We start from the raw sequence: 8711 nt of genomic DNA, 5'->3' as shown, positions 1-8711 counted from the left end.
ATGCTAAAGCCTTTGTGAGTCCCAGTGTTTTGTAGGTGATGTGAGTTTGGATATGTTGTCTCTCTAAGTGTGGATCTGGACACCAGATGGGAAAAAAACAGGGTAAGTACCAAGAAGTCTTTCTCCTTTAACAGAAAGGAAACCAGAAAACATTACTTCTCATATTCTGTGTGTCCTTTTTCAGTGTTAGAGGTGATTGGTGTAGCAAACATGCATCTAGAACAGGAGAGAAAAGTGCTGAAAACTTCAGTCTAGCCTCAGTTGTCTTCTGATGTGTATGGAAGAAAGAAGTAGAGGGTACCAGGACCAGCTGAGCTCAGGGAGTGTCAGCTTGCACAGCATACTTTGGGACATAAAAGCATTAGCAAGCTGTTTTCCTGAGCGTCTAAGCCCTGAGAGAGATGACTCAAACAGAAGTGTATCCCAAATGGACAGTGACAGCCATCCACCACACTACCCTCTTACTACTCGCCCATTTTCTGAGTAGGTGTATTCTCCCCTCACCCCACTTTAGATCAAGAGCCTCACCTTTGTAACGGTGGTACATAATAATATGGAAGTCCGCTGCACTTGTCAGCATTAATGAGAAGGGCAGTAGGAGAGTTCCTAAGTGACCTGCCTCCTAGTAGATCCATCTCTGAGCATATAGGAATTAATCCTGCTCTGAAACAAGTTAAGAAACAACTTTTGGAGAGTTGCTTTTCTAAGAAAAAAAGAAATCCTAAACAGTTAAAATTCACAGTGGAATTATAACGAGGAATTAGGACACAAGAATAGAGACCTAAGGAGTTTAAGAGAATAGCCTCTTGTGAAGGGAAGGACTCAGGAAAATTAGAAGGTGACTTGCTATAGGCGTCTATGATGCAGCTCAAAAGCACCTCAAGGGGCAATAGCAGGGAGCTCTGTGTTAAAGGTAGCAGTAATTTGCTGGCTAACATGCATTTTTCTGTCTCTAACAAATGTTTCTGTAAACTGCTGCCAAGAAGCTTTCTTATTACCTGCAGTGTCCCTACAGTTTAGCTAAGTTTCCTTCAGGGATGATCAGGATATACCCACAAAATTAAAACTTGCTCTCCCTCTGAACAGTACCAGCACAAAGCCTCCAGATCAAGGATAGACTGATTATGCTTCACGTTTTGGGCTGACATCTTCATTCATGAGATGTGCATTTCACACCCTTATACACATACACAAGGTGGGCACTTCTTAAGCTGATACTGACAAAAAGAATGAAAGAGAAGCTATTATTGTGAGAACGTTTATGACCAAATCCTCAGTAATTTGGTTATTCCAAAAATTAATAGAATGAAACTATGTTTCACTTTCCTCTCTCATAAAAACAAGAAAAGATGTTCTATTTAATGTACAAAGCAGACAGTGGCATTCTAGGGAAGTACTATGACATGCTTCCTCATTTCATGTGTTTTTCTAGGTACATGTTGTCAGAGAGAGGATACTAGACTGAACGGCTCTCTGGTCTAGTTAGCATGATTATTCTAATGTATGTGTGTGTGTGTGTGTATTTACACACATATGTATACGTATATACAAACACACAGCTATACATGCACATACACATCACCTTCTGTATACCCTCTTAGCTTTGTCAGTACTTTTTCTAAGGTATTTGTTCTCTTTTGGATGCTGTTGGGGAACATGACAGCTATTTTGAGGGTATTGTTGGTTTACTGGAGGAGTTTTTGTCTACTATTTTAGGACTGAATAGATAGATATAAGAGCTTACAACACTCCGTTTGCCAGCTCTCCCTTTTGTATAACACAAACACATAAGCTCCTGAAAAATGCTGTGAAGTTTTTTTCTATAAGACATCTCATCTTCCAGCCGAGAAGCAAAAAGTTGTGTTGATGTCACAAAAAGATGCCTAGTATGTTAACATAGGCCTAGACTGTTGAAGTAATACTGATTACTTTGAGGAAAAAAAAGATCCCCTGAAAGTTAAGTTTTAGCCATTTCTTGGACAAATAGTTTGTTTTAATGAAATAAGTGCAGCTTCACTGAGTTACACTTGTGGTAAGACACTTCTGCAGTGTTGAGGACAATATTCAAACTGCCAATGGAATTACGGGGATGCGTAGTCATCTACCAGAGTCACAAAAATCTGGGTTTTTCTGATTCCTCCAGTATTGCTGACCTTGTTCACGTGATTATACTTTGAATACTATTTCAGGTTTGTCTGATGCATGACAAATGGAGAATGTTTAAGTTGTTTAAGACCATGCTTTGTCTCCAGAAGCATCAGGGAACAAAAGATCTCGTTAGTGAGCTTTTTTAGACTCATGGGTGCAGATCAATGTGTCCTGTTATTTTAAAAAAATGTTTATTATTACTAGACTACTGTTTATCATTGTCTAATGTTTTCGCCTTTTATCTCACACATACAAAAGAGAAATTTGACCAACTCTTCCCTCTTGGCATCATTAACAGTTTTACTCTCTCCATATAACCGGCTGCCCTGTTGCAGGATTGCTTTTGTTCCTAGTTTACTTCAAAAACAGAAGTGGGCCATTTTTATTATCTTTAGCCCTGTTGGAGATATTTTCTTCTTTCTTTTTCCCTTGACTTCAATTTTACACGATCTAGGGATTACGACACGTAGAAATTACCTATTTCCCCTTCCCCATTGCCTCCTTTTCTATTTGCCAGATACAGATTTGATTTATGCCAAAGGCAGACATGTTCCCTGTCTCAAGGCTTTTTTGTGCCGCTGATATAAACCCGAACATTCTTATCCTTTAAAACCTCCAATCTTGGAAACTTGTTGACCCTTTGCTTAATTATGCCTTGCAATTGTAAGACCTACAGTCTGATTTCATCTATAACAGTGGGTTTTATCTTCAGAACAGTAGGATTAAAATTAATCCAGAACACAGTTACTAATATTCATAAATCATAAAACCACAGAGAGCTTACTGTGAACTAGACTGACATCTTGTAGAATATATACCGTAGAACCTCCCTGAATTATCTTTTCTTTGACTTATTAGCATACATTTGGCAAAAACCCAAAACAAAGCAAAACCACATACACATTTTGATTCAGGAGTTACCCATGATCAGGAATTCACAACCTCATTTACTAAGCTGTTCATATATGGTTAATTACTTGGGTTGTTAAAAGTTTGTATCCTGCTTTTGAACTGAATTGATCCATTTCATAACATTCCATCCAGGAAAACTTTGCAGTCATGAGCAAGCTAACAAACCTGTAATTGTCCAAAATACTTTTTAAAAATCTCTTCCTCAATATTCGTTTTGCATTTGGTATTTACCAAATATATCACCCCTAATTTGGTAAGACCAATTAAAAATTGCTTCCATTGTCAGTTGCTGCGTTTCATATGCCCGTTCCATTCTGGGATGCAGAGTAGATACAAGAACCAAATTAACATGAAATTCTAATTGTTTCCATCTGAGAAGTGATCACTTCCATGTCCTTATTTATATTAGCAATTCGACTTCTGATACCATGCTTTTCAGGTTTTATTAATGGTAGAAAGTTTAGTGCTTTCTTAGAAAGTTCTTAGAAAGTTCTTAGAAATCTTAGAAAGTTTAGTGCTGTATCAGAATGGTCCTTAATCTCTAGGCTGTTCTCACTGCACTGTGGCTTCACTTTCTCTCTCCTTTTATTTGTATATCTAAAGAATCTTCTACTATTTAATTCCCTTTGCAGTGTCTAACATGACTGGACTTCAGGCAGTTCACTTTACTCTGCAATCTTTTCAACCTTCAAACCGTAGAAATTGGTCTCTTTCTTCCATTCCTAAGGATTCTTGATTTCTCTCTACTATCTTTTTCAAGTAGTTATTCATCCGGGGAAGTCTGGTGCCTTAGCCAATGCAAGCATGATATTGGGCCTTAGTTCAACAGGAAAAAAACCTATGCTTGAAATTTTAAACTGTAACAGTATGAAACAGGATTCAGAGTGCTAAAATACTGTAACATTGCATTAAAGAGTGCTGGAGCTTGAAAGGGAATACCAAGAGACACCTTAGTCAACAAGCTAGAAACCAGCAAGAATGCGAAAACCTGCAATGTTTCAGAGGGTGGTATTGGCTGTAAGATGGTTTACTATGTAGCAACTGATGAGAAAATGTAATTTTATTCGTAAATGCTGTGGGGATATTTTGGTGAATCTGGATGTGGGATGAAGGTTCATCCAGAGGCAGCTGGAAATCAAAAACAAGTGAGGTGGCAAATTTGGGTGATGAGGTTTACGTGGGAAGCTCTTTCTGTTACCTATCCCCTGGAGTAACAGAGAGCTTGTCTGTGATTTCTGAGAGAGCTCTTCATGCATGAGTACCAGTTCAAGCTAGTATTACTGTCTTGCAGTACTGTGGGGTGGAAATTGAAACACATATGCTGTAGATCTTTGGGGTTTCAAATCTATCCAAGTTGTCTATATACTCTACTTTATATTGATCCATTGGCTCAGGAGAGTCATTTCCGTTTTGGTGGGTTGGTTGACCCATATTCAGTTTTGTTCTCAATATTCAGTTATCACAATAGAGCCAAAAAAGCCCAACTGGAAAATACACCACATAAATATAGCAAGAGTTCATCTTAGACTGCAGAGTAAAAGTTGCAAGAAAGTTAACAGAGAGAAAAAAAGGTGATCCTGTCTGCCTTCATCTCCAGGATACCTTTGCAGCTGCTCTGTGATGTCTCATTTGCAGCATATTCATTGAAATGCCAGACAACTTTGTGGGCCATATTATGACTGTCAAGTACAGATGCTACACTCCAAGTACTACATTATATCTGGATATTTTTTCTGTTTTTATTCTAGAAATAATATCTTCAATTTCCTGCTTTCACTCACAGCAAAAATGATCAACAGCATTTTTAAAGGCCAGTGGGAATGGCTGTTACCTCTGCTATTTAAAGTCCGTAATAAATTTCAGTAGCTTCCTTTTTTTACTCACAATTTTCTTGCAGGAAGCCTTTGAATCTTGGTGCTATCAACTTATTTTCAGACGACATAATACATATGCTCAACCTTTTTTTTTGGATTTATATTATTCATGTAACAACTGTTTAAAAACACTTTATATGTATATATGTTGTGTGTGTGTGTGTGTATTAAAGAATATGGTCATCAGTGTTTCACCAGCTGTCTGTGGCCTGTTTAGATACAGTCGCAACGCTGATAACAGATCCAGTGACAGGGAACTTGTTTTTAAAAAAGATATATTTTTGGGACCAGACCACGCCATAGCTACATTGAATTCCAAGGCAGAGTACAATGGAACATGATGAGAAATGATGAATTAAGTGAGGTGAAATGTCAGTTACTTCTTATTTGGAGGGCACAGAAGCAGTCAGCTACTATCATGGTGGTCCTGTGCTTGAATGATGTCAGTCGCCTGACAGAGAACAACTGACTAGTTCAGAGTATAACAGCGGAGCTATATTTCAGTTTTTGTACAGCATTTGACTGAACACTGCAAGACATTTTCATTAAAAAGTAGGAAGGAGTCAGAAGGAATATGTGAAGCTCAGTGCAGTTTCAATATTTTCAGTGGTTTTAAAGTAAATATAAAGTCAGTGCTAGTAAAGTTTGCAGATGATACTAGTATTAGCAGAGAGATAAGCAGGTAAGTAATAAACAACGGACTAGTAAACTGAATCTTCTCAAACAAAGTACTTGTAAACAGAGCCAAATGCAAAGCGTACCCATGATTATGAGACTGCCCAGGAAAATAAGGGCCAAAATGGTTTACAGTGGTAGTAGACAAACAAGCTAAAACTCAGTACTGTAGCAAAAAGAGCTAAAGCTACCTTTGGATTCATGAAGGGGAAAGGAATGACTAGGGAAGATATATACAAAGACACTAATACTGGAATCTATAGCTTATTCTGGTGTTAATGTTATCTCAAGAGTTGTTAAAGGATTGAAGAAGATAAAGCAAATAGCCGCAGAAGTGATCTGAACCTCTGAAGAAGACACCTTTCAGCTAGAAACCTGGCAGACATGAGGCCTCAAGCATGACTTAGAATGAGGTCTTTTTCTAGAGATCATTCAAAAACAAACTAAAAACTTTTCAATTTAAAGGACAAGTATTCAGAGGTGTATCCCTATGGCCTACTGAAGCCCCATTCACTAACCACCTTTCACTTCCTTGGGAGTGGAAGGTTGACGTGACTCCGGATGCCGCAGGCAGTGTTGCAGGGCACTGGGGGCTGTTCCTTGCAGAGGAGTCATGGCACATCACCTATTTGTTCTTAACTTGCCATTTCTGTTCTTTTACCTATGCGTGGGCAATTACTGCACAAAAAGCGATAGACAAATGTGGGAAGGGAAGGGTTGGATGGATCAAACTTGCAGGCCCCAAATAGCTTGGTTTTAGAAAGCAAAGTCTTAACTTAAGAGAAAACCATGGAAGAATGTGTATTTATGAGTGCCCAAGTACTTTACATCGGGAAAGGGCAAGCCTAGGTATTAACAGTTACATAATCTGGTAAAGTCAGGCAGGACAGCAGTGACCGGAATTTCAAAGACATCACTAGTTGTAATTGGAATTTGGGAAAATTTAACAGGAAGAGTAATTAGCAATTGGAATATAATAACCCAGGGAAGATTTTTCATCTGTCTGTGTCTTCAGGAGTCAATGCCTTTTTGAGATGCTTGATTTAACCACATACACACAGTTGGGCTCATTGCAGGATGAGCTGAAGGTGGTTCTCTGCCTTGTGCTTTCCTGGCAATCAGACTGACCAACCTGACAGTTCCCTCTAGTCTCAGAGACTGACAAAGTAAAGCCCAGATGTGGAAATAAACCATAAGAACTTGTGCCACAGGGAAGTGCTGTGTCAGAAAAGGGGGTGGTGCTTCAGTTTGGCTCAAGAAAAAGAGAAAAAAATGTTGCTGCCTCTTCCACCAAAGGAAGGATATGTTCTTTCCAGAAGAAACTCTGCTAGTCTGGGAAAACTCTGCTTGTCCAGGAAAAACTTTGCTGCAGGAGAGTGTGTATTAGTATATGCAGCCATGCACAGAAATTCCTGAATGAAGCAGGTCACAAAACCCCTAAAAGCACATAAAGTTCATCAAGTCCCCCATTTCTTTCTGCCTTAAACTTGCTTTCAAGCCTTGCTAGACACCCACACCTCTCAGTGTTTGTAGTTTTATTACTGCTCCTCCAGCCCTCTCACAGGGCTGCATACAATTTACACCTCTTCTGAATGCTCCTGTACTACAGGCTCCTTTAGGGCTGAGCTCCCATAGGCCTTCTTCCCACAGAGCCTCCTGCAGGCTCACCTGTTCTTCTGTCATCCTGCCCTGAACTGTGCTGGTCCTCCCTTTTCACCTTTCTGCAGAAGCCTTTTACTTGGCAAAATGTCTTCCTCTGCCACATCCCTCTGGCAACTGTCTCCATTTCCTTCTTTATATCAGGTCATCACTGCCATCGTCTTGGGTCTCAGACAGTCTCTCCAAACAACTGGCAAAACCATTGCAGAGTACCTAAATTAACTCTTTTCATCCGTGTTTGTTGTGGATGAAGTGTGAGGGTTTCCTACACTAGAACTGTGTTTTAGAGGGGGGCTCAACAGAGGGTATGTCTCAGATTGAAATATCCATAGAAGAGACTATGGAACAGACAAAATGAACTTGTATCTGAGAACTGGAAAACTGCAACATTGATGTCAGTTGTTTTAAAGGGTTCCAGGAGAGACTGTTGATGTTCAAGACAGGTAAGCTGGATATCTGTAGCTGACAGATTAGCAGAAACTAAAATAAAGAATATAATTAATGGATTCATGGATAAATGCGATAAGTTGGGAAGAACACAATTTTTGTCAAACAAAGTTTCTCCTTACAAACCCACTGATTTCTGGAGGGATGGAGAGTGACAGCCAGTATGTGGGTAGATAAGATTGTGTTGAGACAGCTTTCTTGGGCTTCTGAAAGGCTTTCAACATGGTCTCTCATCAAAGGTTCTTAATATCACCGGGCAGTGATGGGATAAGTAGGAAAGTAACTGAATGGAAAAATAGTTAGTTAAAAGACTGGAAACAGAGAAAGGGAGTAAATGATCAGGTCTTTCCATGGAGGGAGCTTGCCAGTGCAGATCAACAGGCTCTGTGCTGGGGCATTTGTGTTCGGTATATTTATGTGCAGGCTGTAACGCAGAGTGAGCCGTGATGCAGCATTTTTGGCTGATCCTAAGTGTTCAGGGTGGTGTGGATGAGGGCTTTGTGAAGGAAAACAGAAGAGCCTTAGGAGTTTGAACTCTAGATGATAAAATGGTAGAGGAAATTCAATAGAGATAAATGTAAAGCAGAGCCTAAGAGAAAACAGTCCCAGCTTCACATAACAAAGTATGGGATCTGGCTTGATTACCTCATACAGAATGAGAGCTTTGACTTAATTAACAGTCCTGTGAAAATATCAGCTCAGTGCTCAGCAGAAGTCAAAATATGAAAAGTTTAGAGTTAGGGAAAGAAGCCAAAAACCCCAGACTGAACAGCACTATGGCACTGTACAAACCCTTGATTGGCATGCATCTTGAATATTGTGTGCACTTAGGGTCACCCTCTCTCCGAAAGGTTACAGGAATGTACTTGTAGAAGCCTTTCTTGTTGCCCTTCGTGTTTCTTGCCAAGCTTCAATTCCAGGTGGGCTTCGGCTTTTCTGACCCCATCACTGCATGCATGGACAGTGTCTCTATATTCTTCCTGGATCACCTGTCCC

This window comes from Struthio camelus, chromosome 1 (genome assembly GCF_040807025.1).
Source record: "Struthio camelus isolate bStrCam1 chromosome 1, bStrCam1.hap1, whole genome shotgun sequence".
Taxonomy (NCBI): domain Eukaryota; kingdom Metazoa; phylum Chordata; class Aves; order Struthioniformes; family Struthionidae; genus Struthio; species Struthio camelus.
This window is presented reverse-complemented; position numbering follows the sequence as displayed.